At 42.6% G+C, this 17,500-nt stretch overlaps 1 protein-coding gene across 7 annotated transcripts in view; it reads right to left on the bottom strand.

Annotated features, from left to right (window-relative positions):
• LOC123513639 overlaps nt 1-17,500 on the bottom strand; it is a 107,635-nt gene that overhangs the window by 57,805 nt on the left and 32,330 nt on the right. Inside the window, exon 1 of one of the 7 annotated variants that reach the window (XM_045270907.1) lies at nt 8,365-8,442. The exons of 1 other annotated variant lie outside the window; for it this stretch is intronic. The gene's annotated coding sequence lies outside the window, so the exon portion shown is untranslated. Of the gene's footprint in view, nt 1-5,018; nt 5,672-8,353; nt 8,443-17,500 lie in introns of those variants that run through there. 5 more of the 7 variants (XM_045270909.1, XM_045270908.1, XM_045270913.1 and 2 more) reach the window with 5 other exon arrangements.

Raw genomic sequence — 17,500 nt, 5'->3', positions numbered from 1 at the left:
AACACCACCAAACTGTTCTCAAACCTTCCACTAACACCACCAAACTGTTCTCAAACCTTCCACTAACACCACCAAACTGTTCTCAAACCTTCCACTAACACCACCAAACTGTTCTCAAACCTTTCACTAACCTTCCACCACCAACTGTTCTCAAACCTTCCACTAACACCACCAAACTGTTCTCAAACCTTCCACTAACACCACCAAACTGTTCTCAAACCTTCCACTAACACCACCAAACTGTTCTCAAACCTTCCACTAACACCACCAAACTGTTCTCAAACCTTCCACTAACACCACCAAACTGTTCTCAAACCTTCCACTAACACCACCAAACTGTTCTCAAACCTTCCACTAACACCACCAAACTGTTCTCAAACACTTTCTCCACTAACACCACCAAACTGTTCTCAAACCTTCCACTAACACCACCAAACTGTTCTCAAACCTTCCACTAACACCACCAAACTGTTCTCAAACCTTCCACTAACACCACCAAACTGTTCTCAAACCTTCCACTAACACCACCAAACTGTTCTCAAACCTTCCACTAACACCACCAAACTGTTCTCAAACCTTCCACTAACACCACCAAACTGTTCTCAAACCTTCCACTAACACCACCAAACTGTTCTCAAACCTTCCACTAACACCACCAAACTGTTCTCAAACCTTCCACTAACACCACCAAACTGTTCTCAAACCTTCCACTAACACCACCAAACTGTTCTCAAACCTTCCACTAACACCACCAAACTGTTCTCAAACCTTCCACTAACACCACCAAACTGTTCTCAAACCTTCCACTAACACCACCAAACTGTTCTCAAACCTTCCACTAACACCACCAAACTGTTCTCAAACCTTCCACTAACACCACCAAACTGTTCTCAAACCTTCCACTAACACCACCAAACTGTTCTCAAACCTTCCACTAACACCACCAAACTGTTCTCAAACCTTCCACTAACACCACCAAACTGTTCTCAAACCTTCCACTAACACCACCAAACTGTTCTCAAACCTTCCACTAACACCACCAAACTGTTCTCAAACCTTCCACTAACACCACCAAACTGTTCTCAAACCTTCCACTAACACCACCAAACTGTTCTCAAACCTTCCACTAACACCACCAAACTGTTCTCAAACTAACACCACCAAACTGTTCCCTTCCACTAACACCACCAAACTGTTCTCAAACCTTCCACTAACACCACCAAACTGTTCTCAAACCTTCCACTAACACCACCAAACTGTTCTCAAACCTTCCACTAACACCACCAAACTGTTCTCAAACCTTCCACTAACACCACCAAACTGTTCTCAAACCTTCCACTAACACCACCAAACTGTTCTCAAACCTTCCACTAACACCACCAAACTGTTCTCAAACCTTCCACTAACACCACCAAACTGTTCTCAAACCTTCCACTAACACCACCAAACTGTTCTCAAACCTTCCACTAACACCACCAAACTGTTCTCAAACCTTCCACTAACACCACCAAACTGTTCTGATACCTTCCACTAACACCACCAAACTGTTCTGATGCCTTCCACTAACACCACCAAACTGTTCTCAAACCCTCCACTAACACCACCAAACTGTTCTCAAACCTTCCACTAACACCACCAAACTGTTCTCAAACCTTCCACTAACACCACCAAACTGTTCTCAAACCTTCCACTAACACCACCAAACTGTTCTCAAACCTTCCACTAACACCACCAAACTGTTCTCAAACCTTCCACTAACACCACCAAACTGTTCTCAAACCCTCCACTAACACCACCAAACTGTTCTCAAACCTTCCATCTAACCAAACCTAACCTAACCTAACCAAATTTTCCAGCTAACCTAACCTAACCTAACCTAACCTTCCACTAACACCACTAAACTATTCCACTATTCTTGTCAACCCACAAACACCTTCCACTAAACCCTTCACACGGCTCCTACAAAATCGAAACACTTGAAAATCCTAAAACTTCTCAAAAACCTGCCGAACTAATAGAATCAAGAAGACAAGTGTGGATTCTGGTGACTTTCAGAGGAGGTTGTTAAGACTGAGAGCAAAGGAGATCAGGACAGTGGAATGAAGTGTTTCGTAACGGCGTCCCACAGTCCCAGGCTCCCATTTGCTTGTTGGTCCCGTCGCCGCACAAGGACACACCAGCGGGATGGACTGTGCAGTGGTGACCTCCATCCTATTAACGCTCGTATTGAGAAACGCCTTCCTCTCTCACAACGACAGTTTTCCAAGGCCACAGAGACAAATAGCCTGAGTTTTCAAGACAGTTTCTCCTTTTAATAAACTAGAAATGTTGCAAATTAATCACCAGAAACATAAAAAAACACTCTTGAAAACACGAGTATCTTCAACTGGATGGTGAATGGTGAATATAAGAGAACCATTTTTAACCTCTTCAGTATCATAACACGATTCCTTATTCTCTCTCTCTCTCTCTCTCTCTCTCTCTCTCTCTCTCTCTCTCTCTCTCTCTCTCTCTCTCTCTCTCTCTCTCTGTACCGCACAAAACTAGTATCAATTGAACCAAACCAGATCAAATTACATAATCTTACATTCCCATCAATTTTCTTGAATGCCCTGCTGATATTAACCCCTTCAGTACCATGACACGTTTCCATCTTCACTCTGCTTACTGTTTGCTGACTTTATACACCTTCAGAAACCTTCTTGAGGGATTAAAATAGTGAAGACTGTAGCCATTAATCTTCTGACCTCCATAGACCCTTCCCAATGTCAATAAAATGGTCTAATCGTGCACAAATCTCAAGGTAAACATGTGTCCCGGTACTGAAAGGGTTAATTTGCAGATTCAGTACAATTTTGTCTTAAGAACATGTCTAACTTGAGAAGAGTGGCTTAATTTCCCTTTCATATCCTGGTTTTTACGTCATTTTTGTGTCACTCTGTTTGACGAAGAGTTTCCTAAGCTGTGGTGATGGCCAGAGTGAAGTGAGTGTGACGGAGTGTGTGTGTGTGGGGGGGTAGGGAGTGAGTTTAAACCCTTTAGTAGCAGGATGCGTTTTCATATTCACTCTGGTTACTATTTGGTGAGTTTATACAGCTTCAGGAACTCATGTGGGGGATTATAACTGAATACGGAAAGAGGATCGCGTTCTGAGACACTTACCACTGCACATCCACCACTCTCAAAGGCTCTACTTGAAACTACATGAGTCTTTCTTATGTTATTATCATTGTTCTTACCGTTTTAGTCAAATATAAAAAAAAAACCACAGTAATAAAATGGAGAAACAGGCTTAATTTCTTCAATACTGAGACACATTTTTACCTTGAGATTTGTGTACGATTAGACCATTTTATTGACACTAGCAAAGGGTCTATGGAGGTCAGAAGATTAATGGCCACGGTCTTCACTATTTCAATCCCCACACAAGTTTCTGAAGCTGTATAAAATGACCAAATAGTAAGCAGAATGAATATAGAAACGCGTCCTGGTACTCAAGGGGTTAAGAACGCGGCTAATCACCTCTGTGGCCTTTGAATACAGTCGTGGTAGAAGTGCAAAGCGTTTCTGCATATGGGTTTAATCTACGGTCCGCGACTCACTGTTACAAGAGAGAAGCACAAAGACAGCTCGGCCAATGATGTGTTTTTTGCACCGTTTTTTGCGTCTAAGATCAGTATTCAGAAACGCTCTTCTTTCTTAACACGACTATTCTCCAAAGCCACAGAGATGACTAACGAGTTTTTCAAGAATTTCTCCAGTTAATAATGCAGAAATCTTGTCACTCTGCCTCTAGAACAGTAAAAACATCTTAAAAATCTCTCTTCTCTCTCCCCACGACTATTTTCTAAGGCCAAAGAGATGACTACCGGGTTTTTCAAGAATGTTTCTCTAGTTAATAATGAAGAAATCATATTAATTTGCTTCTAGAATTTTATAAAAACACCTTTGAAAAACATTCTGCTCTCTCACCACGACTATTTTCCAAGGCCACGGAGATAACTAGCGGGGTTTTTAAGTGTTTCTTCAGTTGATAATGTAGAAATCTTATCAGTCTGCCTCTAGAACCGTACAAAAAACAAACAAAAAAACTCGAGTAGACTTGAATAAAGCCTTTTGAAGTAGTAGAGGAAAAGCACAGAAGGGTTTGATAATACGAGCATACGTAAGTCCAACTCTATTTTCTGAAGCGCCTCTGGTCAGTCTGTTTTTATTTTATTTTTTTTTTGTTCCCTAAGGTTTACAGCGAATGACTCCAACACTCAGCTTTGGTAATGAGATACATCAAAGTAGCGGTTTTTTCCTGACTTCATCCTTGGCGGGAGTGTGTTACGTGCGCCTCACTGCTGTCCGTCGCTGCCTCAACATGACCGCCATCAAACACAAACTGTCGCCGCGTCCACGTTCACCTTGAGGGACGCCTTTGTTGTGGAGCGGATTTGTTGTGGTCGCAGCATTACATCCACCCACCCATTAGTCGCCACCTGCCGCGGCACAACCTTGGGGGACGCCCTCGCCGCACTCCTTTCATGTGATCTCCCCCCCTCCCCACTACCATTCCGCTGCTCCTGACGCCTCCACCACCCAGCCCTCCGCCCACCACCCACCCACCCGCTGGCCCCGCACCGACACTCCCGCTGCGATAATGACAAAACAAACGACGGTCGTGTGTTGTGAGGGCGCGCATGAGAGGCCAGGTTATCTAGGGCGACAGTTTTTCCCTTCAAGCTACGAGCCTCGCAGCGGCGGCGGTGGTATCGGCACACGCCCTGGCCGTCCCTCGCCTCACGCCACGATAACGCCGCGCCGGGCTGGTGGGTGAGCAGTGACCACGCCGCCTCACCGCCTCACTCACCCCTGGCTGCCCTCACGCCCCGCACCACTGTGACCCAGGCACCACTGCTACCCTGCCGCTTGATGTGCCCCGCGCCCCGACTATCACCTCTCCCCGTGCCACTCTTGTTCTTGCCCCTGCCCCCATCCTGCCCCCGCCCCGCTGTCTGGCGATCCCTTTTTACCTTCACACACGCCTTTGTTCCGGCTGCTCCAGGTGCCGATGTGCCTGCCAGCAGCGTTGGCGCCGCCTGCTGTGCTTGCTGCGTCTGTAGTTTTCCTCCCTGGCAGCGCCCCGCCCTCACACACACCACACCAGGCACTGAGGCGTTTGTGTGCCTGAGCGACTGTGTGTGGGGTGTGTGTGTGTGTGTGTGTGTGTGTGTGAGTGGTGGTGTGCACGTGGGCGGGCATGATATGTGAGACAAGGTGGTGTGGGATGGGTGGCTCCCCCTCTGTCCTGTCCTGTCCTGTTGAGCAGATAAGCAGAGTGTCACAATGCTTCCTGCTATCTGTGTGACCTATGCACTCTCCTTCTCATCTGCACTGGCACCCTGGCACGCTGGCACCCTAGCGGCGGCCACACACTCCTGCCTGCTTTGTGTGCGTCCTGCCTCTCGCTCCCCCCCCATTTGAGTCACTGTCACTGTCTCCGCCTCACGCTCTCACGCTCCGCAGCAACTCGCGCCGCTCCAGCTGTACCAGACACAGAGGAGAGGAGCTTGTGGGGAGAGAACACCACGGCAACTGAGGCACTGAGTCAACACCACCTCATCACACTGACCCACACTCCACACTCCACACGCCACACTCGCAATGTCGCCACAAAAACCACGAAGATTTCCTCATAATGCCCCACTAACTCACACACGCTTACACACACACACACACACACACACACACACACACACACACACAAGACCTCGTGATAATTCAGTCCCCATCACTACTCGCAATCTGTCCCTCCTTTCTCTCGCCTCCTCTCCGCCTCACCACCCAAACGTCCACCAACACACGCCACACTCGCAACACTGACACACTAACAAACCACACGCTCCCACACGTACGTATCATTACCACCACGTACATGGACCTGTAAGTGCACAAGTAACGTACGTGTATCAAACCAGCGTCCGAATTCGTGAAACAACAACAGAACAACTGAAGCCAAAGAGGAAAGTAGGGGAATCGAACACAAACCGTTCCTGCTTCCCTCCCTCAGCCTCCCCTAGCCTCCCCTCAGTCGTTCTTCTCCTTGACATGTCTTTCAGTATTGTGTCAGACGATTAAAATTCCAACGAAGCAGCAAAAGACGCGTCTAGACTTGTTATATGAAAGGGACATCCCCCCAATATACCCCTAGCCAACCCCGGCCTCTTGTTGCTTCCCTGAGCCACCTGCCTTCACTTACACCTAGATTCCCTACAGGTGAAGATGCTGGAGCGCTGTGTAACCTGATTCAGAATTAGCCGTGTGGAAACTTGAAGGATTGAAGGCTGAAAGGCAGGAAGACAAGGAGAGATAAGGAGTGAAAGAAGGGGATATGAAGATGAAGATAAGGAGATAGAGGAGGAGATAGAGAATAGTGAGATAGAGAGAGATAGAGAGATAGTTTGTTTGTCGTGGTTTTGTGTGGTTAGTGGGTGTGTTTCAGGAAAGGTGAGGGAATGAGGGAATGTAGTAAAGAGGGTTGAGTGAGAGAGAGAGAGAGAGAGAGAGAGAGAGAGAGAGAGAGAGAGAGAGAGAGAGAGAGAGAGAGAAATATGAAGTAATGGACACACACACACACACACACACACACACACACACACACTCTCTCTCTCTCTCTCTCTCTCTCATAACTCAATACAAAGCTAGAAGTGTTTTCATGTATGCATTCTTCCACACACACACACACACACACACACACACACACACACGGTCTATGAGCTCTGAGCTCGCTCCGTAATGGGAAAGACTGGCTGGGTGACCAGCAGACGACCGAGGTGAATTACACACACAGCTGCATCACCATTGCTAGCCAAGATCTTACACTGACTCGTAAACAAACTATACAAATAACACCACCACCATCACCACCACCACCACCACCACTGCTACCATCACCACCACCACCACCATCACCACTGCTACCATCAACACCACCACCACCACCACACTTTTAAGACACTACATCTGCTTACCTCACTTCTGCTCACTGCCACTGCAACACAACACTGCTCGACCACACCACCAACACCACTGACACAACGACTGCCACCACCACCACCACCAATGACATCCGAGTTACATCATTCTACAGCTGACTCTGATTTCCCTACATTGTTTTCTATTACCACGACGCGCTCTCAGAAATACAACTAAACGTTTACACACACACACACACACACACACACACACACACACACACACACACACACACACACACACACACACACACGTATACATAAACGCACACATATACACACACACACGCACACACACACAAGCAGGATTTTCCGTTTGAAAGAAAGATAATACCAGCTGCTTTTTTTTTCCTAGTCGGCAGGAAAGTTGCTTACACACACACACACACACACACACACACACACACACACACACACACACACACACACACACACACACACACACACACACACACACACAAAGGCTTAACTCGACTCCAATGCTCCTTTTTATTGTTCCACCTTTACCTTTACACTTAGCTAAGAAAAAGATACACAATTTTTAATCCGCCCACTTCTATTCTCGTCAGTTTCTCATCGCGTGCCCGCCGCTTCATTGGTGCAGGCTCGGAACACACAAGAACGGGGAAGCTTTCGTGATTTTTGCCCCGAAGAAGGAAAGGATTATTGGGAAGTTTTGTATCACGCATGTTCATTTGTAACTTTTCAATCCTCAAGTCGGAAATGGTTCTTAAATATTTTCTTTCTCGTATTTGTAGTTTGTGTGCGTTTGAAAATTGTTGTTTGTTATATTTGGTTCGTGGGAAAGTAATTACTATTCACGTGGCGAGATATGGCTACAATAAATCGTGTTTTGATATTAAGTAATGAGAGTTTTGGCGATGAATTTGTAATTTTAACTCTTTCATTACTGGGACGCATTTCTACCGTGAGTTTTGCGTGTGATTCAACGGTTAAACATTAGGAAGAGTCTATGGATGTCAGAAGATTAATGGCCACAGTTTTCACTATTCTAATCCACCCACATGAGTTTCTGAAGCTGTATAAAATCACCAAACAGTAAGCAGAGTGAATATGAAAACGCGTTATGGTACTGAAGAGGTTAAAAAAATGGCTCTCTTATATTCCAGTTCATGAGAAAACAACGCTTGATATTAACACCAAATTAATAACACTTAAAAATCGTCCTTTTGATAATTACAGGTGAAAATAAGAATAATAGTAATAATTATCTCATATTTAACTCCTTACGATGAAACGATTAATCTCAATAATAATAATAATAATAATAATAATAATAATAATAATAATAATAAAATAATAATGATAATAACAAGAGCAGTACACGTCTTTCAACACAGACGCGGCACCAGAAACGGAGTGCCAACCGCTAACCACAAGTGCCAAGCTATAACTGAAGGTGGCACTATGTTGAAGCGACGTGGCACTACCCAGATCTGGCACTAACCTCTACCCAATGCCCCTCACCCTCCTCCCGGTCTCTCTCTCTCTCTCTCTCTCTCTGTAAAAGATTAATTTAAGTGAAATCTTACGTTTTTATTTACTTATTGAGAGAGAGAGAGAGAGAGAGAGAGAGAGAGAGAGAGAGAGAGAGAGAGAGAGAGAGAGAGAGAGAGAGAGCTGATAGGACAAAGGAAAAAAGAGAGATAATGTAATGACTAAACAGGAAGAGGGGTGGAGGAGGGGAAGATAAAGAGGAGAAGAAATAGAAACACTGATAAACGAAGGAGGAAGAAGGAAAAGAAGAAAGAGGAAATGCAAGGGAAAGAGGAAGATGGGAGATGAGAAAGGAAGTTAGAGAGAGAAAAGTAGGAAAAATGATAGAAGGAGAAGAAGGAGGAGGAGGAGGAGGAGGAGGAGGAGGAGGGAGTTAGGTAATAGGTAAGCATATTAACTCTTCTCCACTCATCTCCCTCATCTCCACGTCACATGTCCAAATTCCTCTCAAATCGTACCATTATTCTTATCTCCTCCTCCTCCTCCTCCTCCTCCTCCTCCTCCTCCTCCTCCCAGACTTCCCCTTGACTTACTAATCGCTCGCCACTCACCTGTGTACAAATAGGACAGGTGAGGTGTATTGATAAGCGTCCTGTTATATTTACACAGGTACACACACGATGCCTGGCTGTTCCTGTGTGTGCCTCGGCGTTTATTGCGCATCACAGCCTTTTGGTGGTGGTGGTGGTGGTGGTGGTTTGAATAATGCTAGTAATAAAGAAGACGAAGATGATAAGAAAGAAGGTAAAGACGAAGAAGAACGAGAAGAAGCGAAAAATGATGATAATAAGAATAAGGAAAAGAGGAGGAAAAATATGAATAGGAATAAGAAGAATGAAAAAAAACAGGAACACGAAAGGCAAAATATAAAACAAGAGAAGAAAATAGGAAAAAAACAATAATAATAACAATGTCAACGCAAATAGGAAAAATGAAAACAGGAAAAATAACGAAAAGCAAAAAAGACAAAAAGACAAAGAAAAGGAGACAGAAATCAAGAAAAAAACAACAACAACAAAACAATAACAATAACAACACTTTTGTAATTCACTTCACAAGACAGAAGACAAAAAAAAAAACAAAACAAGAGGAAATAGTGACAAAAATAGCAAAAAAGACAAAAAACAAGACAAAAAAAGGCAGAAATCAAGAAAACAACAACAATAACAACACTCAGGACACACAAAAAAAAAAACAAGAGGAAAAAATAGAAAAAAAAGAAAAAAGACAAGAAAAGGCAGAAATCAAGAAAAACAACAGCAATAACAACAACAACAACAACAACAACAAAAGACAAAAAAAAATAAGGAAGAAATCAAGAAAAACAAGAATAATAACAACACTCAGAAGAAGAAGAAGAAGAAAAAAACAAAAACACAAGAAAATAGTGACAAAAGATAGCAAAAAGACAAAAAAAAGACAAAAATAAGGAAGAAAATCAACAACAACAACAACAACAACAACAACAACAACAACAACACCTACTCACTCCGCAACACTATGAACGAGGCATAACTAACACACTGACGCGCTTTTGTCTTCACGCTACGCCATTCAAGCAACACAAAGGCTGAACTCACTACTCGCTGGATGAACACCGAATAACACCGATACAAATGTGAGAAAATGACCTTCCTTTGACCTGAGAGAGAGAGAGAGAGAGAGAGAGAGAGAGAGAGAGAGAGAGTATAGGAAGCGGGTACATGAAATAGAAATAAAAGGCAAAACACAAAATAAAAGAGAATTAATGAAGGAAATTAACGGAAGAGCGAGAAAAAAGAAGCACCAGAGAGAGAGAGAGAGAGAGAGAGAGAGAGAGAGAGAGAGAGAGAGCAATAACGTCATATTTTCTAAAACTTCTTGATTACTCGTTTTTATTTCCTGACAAACAATGTGTGAGTGTGTGTGTGTGTGTGTGTGTGTGTGTGTGTGTGTGTGTGTGTGTGTGTGTGTGTGTGTGTGTGTGGAGGAAAGGACGGAGAGATAAGAGTGTTGGCCCAGAGGATTAGAAGAAGTATTTCCGGTTGTTGTTTTCTCTCTCTCTCTCTCTCTCTCTCTCTCTCTCTCTCTCTCTCTCTCTCTCTCTCTCTCTCTCTCTCTCTCTCTCCTTCACACGCACACAAATCACGCCACAACACAACCAAAACAAGAGTGCCAGACTTAGAGACAATAGTTCTTGACCCTTATTGGCACTGGCACCCTCCTCCTCCTCCTCCTCCTCCTCCTCCTCCTCCTCCTCCTCCACCTCCTCCTCCTCACAAGGTTACGGTAAGTATGGCACGCTTACCTGAGAATGAGTGGCACCTTGAGAATGGCTATGGCACTGTCCTTGGCACTAGTTGGCACTATACTGGTGGTGGTGATGGTTGCTCCCACGAGGTGCCTACTTATGCTACGACACGACCACCATCACCACCACCACCTCCACCACCATCACCATCACCACCAACACCACCACCACCTCCTCCGTCAGTGGTGGTGTGTGATGGGGAGTGTTGCAGATGCTTTGGTGTGTGTTTGGGTGTTTTTTGGGTGTCTAGAGTGTGTTTGGTGGTGTTTAGTGGTGTTTGGTGTGTATGTGTGTGTGTGTGTGTGTGTGTGTGTGTGTGTGTGTGTGTGTGTGTGTGTGTGTGTCCGTCATTGGGCGAGCTAGTGTCTCTGTCATCAGTGCCATTGTGAACAGGAGTGCCACTTGCTTATGTATTCTGGCACTGTGTTTGATTGTCGTTACTGTGTCTATGAACAATCCCCCTTCTCTCTCTCTCTCTCTCTCTCTCTCTCTCTCTCTCTCTCTCTCTCTCTCTCGTGTTATCTGATAATCACATAAGAAACATTTTATCTTGGTTGGGAGAGAGAGAGAGAGAGAGAGAGAGAGAGAGAGAGAGAGAGAGAGAGAGAGAGAGAGAGAGAGAGAGAGAGAGAGTAATAAAGGTCTACATGAGCGTTGTGTTACGAGAATTCCAGGAAATAAACGATGATAAAAGAAACAACTAAATATTTACTTGTTGTTGTTGTTGTTGTTGTTGTTGTTGTTGTTGTTGTTGTCTTTCCTTTTAGCCTTGAAGTAATTTTCCTATTCTCAGGCTCTCTCTCTCTCTCTCTCTCTCTCTCTCTCTCTCTCTCTCTCTCTCTCTCTCTCTCTCTCTCTCTCTCTCTCTCTCTCTCTCTCTCTCTCTCTCTCTCTCTCTCTCTCTCTCTCTCTCTCTCTCTCTCTCTTTTCTCTTCCACGTCTTGTTTTTCTCATGTAGTTCTGTAATTAATATGTTTTTCAGTGTGTGTGTGTGTGTGTGTGTGTGTGTGTGTGTGTGTGTGTGTGTGTGTGTGTGTGTAGTGTGTGTGTGTGTGTGTGTGTGCACACACACACACACACACACACACACACACACACACACACACACACACACACACACACACACACACACACAGGTAACAACGCAACACCTGTGACTCATTAGTGTGCTTCATGAGGCTGCAGGTAAGTGTGCCAATTAACAACCAATCAGCACCGGGACGCATTTTTATCATGAATTTTTGGTGGGATTAGACCATTTTATTGACATTAGGAAGGGTCTATGGAGGTCGGAATATTAATGGCCACAGTCTTCACTATTCTAACCCCTTCAATACTGGGACACATTTTTACCTTGAGATTTGTGTACGATTAGACCATTTTACCGACATTAGGAAGGGTCTATGGAGGTCAGTAGATTAATGGCCACAGTCTTCACTATTTTAATCCCCCACATAAATTTCTCAAGCTGTATAAAATCACCAAATAGTCACCAGAATGAATATGAAAACGCGTCTTGGTACTGAAGGGTTAATGGCAGGTAAGATAGCGGCGTTATTGCTAATCACAGGTGTACAGGTAATATTAACACCTGGATGACTCTCAAAGCACAGGTACAGGTAAAAAAATAGAAAATAGAAGCTAATAACGACATTTTGTATTTATTTAACTCATTAACATAACTTAATTATATATTTAGTTACCTGAGAGAGAGAGAGAGAGAGAGAGAGAGAGAGAGAGAGAGAGAGAGAGAGAGAGAGAGAGTGACCACCAGGAAAAGCTTCATCTTAAGTCCTCGAGAAAGATAAGCTTCACATCATCTTTTTCCCCTCACCACCACCACCACCACCACCACCACCACCACCACCACCACCTGAAGAAGGCTTGGCTAAGTTTCCTCCTTCACTAACTTCCCGTCCTCACCGCGCACACCTCACCAAGACAGACTTAGGCAGGGATTCAAATTTTGGCGGGAAAAGAGGAAGGGAAAAGCAGAAAATGAATATATACATCAAATGAATAAATAAATAAATAAATAGATAAATAAATAACAAGATACATTGATTTTTCTTCTTCTTCTTCTTCTTCTTCTTCTTCTTCTTCTTCTTCTTCTTCTTCTTCTTCTTCTTCTTCTTCTTCTTCTTCTTGTTTATTTGTTCTTTTCTTCTTTATCTGTTGTGTAATTGTTGTTTTTGTTTATTATGGAAAGGTTGTGTGGTAGGATTTTGTTTTTATGGTCTCTCTTCTCTCTCTCTCTCTCTCTCTCTCTCTCTCTCTCTCTCTCTCTCTCTCTCTCTCTCTCTCTCCTAATGACTTATCTTTTATTTACGTATGATTGGTTTCTTTTCCTCACATCTCTCTCTCTCTCTCTCTCTCTCTCTCTCTCTCTCTCTCTCTCTCTCTCTCTCTCTCTCTCTCTCTCTCTCTCTCTCTCTCTCTCTCTCTGTTAATAAGAATAAGCAAATAAATATAATGACAAATACACACACACACACACACACACACACACACACACACACACACACACACACACACAGCATCCTTCTCTTTGGCCGGCTTCCAGATCTTCACTCCGCTAAGGTCAATGAACTTGTAGGAACGCGGCAATATAATCTTTTTTTTTCGAGACACTAACTCACCCAGCACGACCCAACACAGCGCAGTGCAATACAGTACAGTACATTCAACATCTCTATATTTTGACGGTTCTAGAGGCAGAGTGACAAGATTTCTTCACTATTAACTGGAGAAACACTCTTGAAAACCCCGCTAGTCATCTCTGTGGCCTTAGAAAACTGTCCTAGTGAGAGAGTAAAGCGTTTTTCAAGGTGCTTTTACGGTTCTAGAGGCAGAGTGACAAGATTTCTGCACTATTAACTGGAGAAACACTCTTGAAAACCCCGCTAGTCATCTCTGCGGCCTTGGTAAACAGTCCTGGTGAGAGTAAAGTGTTTCTAAATACGGACTGAAGACAACAGCCACAAGTCTGCCGCTACACAGACAGGAAAAGGAAGAAGAATGATAAAAAAAATTCCTTCGAGTTAAGATTTCATGATTGTTACCCATAAATATTCCAAGACAGTGAGGAATAAATAATGAATGTAAATATAGACTAAATATGAAGCAAAGAACAAGATGGGAGTAGCTAACCTTTTTTTTTTTTTTAAGAGTTACGTAGCCTTCAAGAAAAACTAGACCACTGTAAGAAGGAAAACAATAAACTGAGAAGACTTTTGTAACACTTTTGCTACGAATTTCAGTTGTTCCAGTAACGCAAATGTTGTGGTGAGCATCGGAAGGTCAAAATAGTGAATGAACCCCAGTAAAATGTTGTGGTGGACATTGAAGAGTCAAAACACTGAATAAACCCGCGTAGATTTGCCCAACATACATACATACATACATACATACATACATACATACATGTTTGTATAGCCAGGTAATATATTTTCTTGTAGGCATGCGAGATTGAAAACTATAGCAATTTCTCCATTATTCATACATACGAAGATCAATAAAGGAGAAATTGCTATACTTTCAACCTCGTATGCCTGCAAAAAAATACATACATACATACATACACACATACATACGTAAAACAGCCAGTATGTGACATTTAAAAATATACATACATAAATTTGAATACACTCATTCTGATGGGAAACAAAGAAAATGGGATGCAAATTGACATGATGTTTTGAAATGAAAAAAAAAAAAATATGAAAGGGAAATATGTAAGGAGGGAAATAATTAGAAAAACTTTAAAAAATTACTGTTTGTGTTGAGTTTAAAGAGGAAAATATGAAAAGAAAAATATATTAAAAGGTTTATTTACAATTTAGAAAGAGAGAGCGAGAGAGAGAGAGAGAGAGAGAGAGAGAGAGAGAGAGAGAGAGAGAGAGAGAGAGAGAGAGAGAGAGAGAGAGTAATAACCCCTAACATCAAATAAAAAAAAAAAAAAAAAATAAAAACATTGATAAGATCTATTTTTATCTCCAGTTCTCGTTTTTATCATGTTTTTTTTATTCTTTTTTATTCATTTTTTGTCTATTTGTTCTCTTCGTTCAGTGAATAGCGGCGCCATCACGCTGACTGACTGACTGACTGACTGAATGGCTAACTGATTGACTGACTGACTGACTGACTGAATGGTTAACTGATTTACTGACTGACTGACTGACTGACTAACTGACTGACTAACTAACTGACTAACTAACTAACTGACTGATTGACTGACTGACTGACTGACTGACTAACTGTGTGGGCCTGACTTGTGGCATCTCTTGCTTTAAATAACTGACTGACTGACTTTCTCATTCACTCACTCACTCACTCACTCACAAAAGGTCCCATTAACAACAACAACAACAACAACAACAACAACAACAAGTCACACAAACTGCTTAATAAAAAAGATTAGACTGATTGGAGGAGAGATTAGCACGTACCTCACCAAATTATTATGTCAGGCTACCGTTAAGAGGACGAGAGAGAGAGAGAGAGAGAGAGAGAGAGAGAGAGAGAGAGAGAGAGAGAGAGAGGCACTGGTTGTTATGGAATTTCTTGAGGGCAAAATGATGAGGAGACGATTATAACTCTTAGGAACATCTTTCTCATTTTTTCTTCCTTCTTCTTCTTCTTCTTCTTCTTCTTCTTCTTCTTCTTCTTCTTCTTCTTCTTCTTCTTCTCCTCTCTTAATATTCCTCCTTCTTCTCCTCCTCCTTCTCTTCTTCATCTCTTAATATTCCTCCTTCTCCTCCTCTTCTTCCTCCTCCTCGTCTATTTATCCACTACAAATACTATCAATGCTTCTGCTACTACTACTACTACTACTACTACTACTACTACTACTACTACTACTACTACTACTACCACTACGACTGCTACTTTCCAATTATAATAAGGTCATTTCCCTAATCCACAATCTCTCTCTCTCTCTCTCTCTCTCTCTCTCTCTGGTATACATATTTAGTACACATATTCATACTCAAAACGTACCTAAGTCATCAGTATTCAGTGTTTTTTTCCCTCCAAGTTTCCTCGTTACCTTTTGCAGTGTCGGGAACAGAATACTTTCCTCTTTCCCCTTTTCCTCTTTCGCCTCACTTGCCACCCACCGCACGACACGTAAATCTTAATGTATGAGATGGCGTTCCTGTTCCTCTCGGCGCCTTACAACTAAACCTTCTCTAATATAACCTTTCTAAATACAAGCCAATTACTGTTCACCATGTCAGCTCTCTAAGGACCAGTTTTAATCCCTTCAGTACCATGACGTGTTTCTATATACATTCTGCTTACTATTTGGTGATTCTTTACAGCTTCAGAAATATATGTGGGGGATTAAAATAGTGAAGGCTCTGGCCATTAATCTTCTGACCTCCATAGACTCTTCCTAATGTCAGTAAAATGGTCTAATCGTACAAACTCAAGGTAGAAATGTGTCTCAGTACTGAAAGGGTTGAAATAGTGAAGACTGTGGATATTAAACTTCTGACCTCCATTGACTCTTCTTAATGTCTGTAAACTCCAGGTAAAAATGTGTCCCAGTATTGAAGGGGTTAACCTTTTAGTAATAGGACGTGTTTCCATATTCATCCTGCTTACTATTTGGTGATTGTGTACAGCTTCACAAATATATGTGTGGGATTAAAATAGTGATGACTGTGGCCATTAATCTTTTGATCTCTATAGACCCTTCCTAATGTCAATGAAATGGTCTAATCGTACAGAAATCTCAAGGTAAAACTGTGTCCCAGTACTGAAGGAATTAAAATAGTGAAGACTGTGGCCATTAATCTTCTGCAGCGGTGGGTGTGTTACTGGATATCGGGTAGTCTGGTACCGCTCCTCCGGACCTCGAAACGCAGATAGTCCGTACCTGTACATCCGCATCTTAATTTTTACCCTCGGTTCGGTACAGCACCTCCGCACCTCCGGTACCGTACCCAAAACTATTAAAGCGAGCACGAAAAATCTAGTCCGCACCTCAAAAAAATTAAATAAAATAAATACAAGTCAATAATACATTAGAGCTCCATATATATATATATATATATATATATATATATATATATATATATATATATATATATATATATATATATATATATATATATATATATGTGTGTGTGTGTGTGTGTGTGTGTGTGTGTGTGTGTGTGTGTGTGTGTGTGTGTGTGTGTGTGTGTGTGTGTGTGTGTGTGTGTGTGTGTGTGTGTGTGTGTATGCTTGCAATCATTGTAATGTATGTACGGTTTGCAGTAACTGGAAGTCATTGTAACTTATTATTATCATCATTATCATCATCATCATCTCATCATCAGAGAGAGAGAGAGAGAGAGAGAGAGAGAGAGAGAGAGAGAGAGAGAGAGAGAGAGAGAGGAGCATGCTTAGACCTGAAAGAGTGACGTTTCTCAAATGGCGGGCAAGTAAGCCTGGTAGCACAGACCGTCAAACTCAAGCTACGGAGTGCGGAGTGCGGAGTGTCGTCTTTATCTATTTTCTTCCTTGAAAATGTGAGGTGTCAATACAATGGTCTAATGGCACACAAATCTCACGGTAATAATGTGTCCCAGCACTGAAGAGGATAAAGGAACGAGTGGTGAAACTATTCGGTCACCAGCTGAGTGTAGTGACCGGTGGCGTGTAAGTAAGCATCACTCACCCACTC

The sequence above is a fragment of the Portunus trituberculatus genome, chromosome 36, assembly GCF_017591435.1.
Source record: "Portunus trituberculatus isolate SZX2019 chromosome 36, ASM1759143v1, whole genome shotgun sequence".
Taxonomy (NCBI): domain Eukaryota; kingdom Metazoa; phylum Arthropoda; class Malacostraca; order Decapoda; family Portunidae; genus Portunus; species Portunus trituberculatus.
The sequence above is the reverse complement of the archived record's forward strand: the minus strand, read 5'-3'. Positions and strand labels throughout refer to the sequence as shown.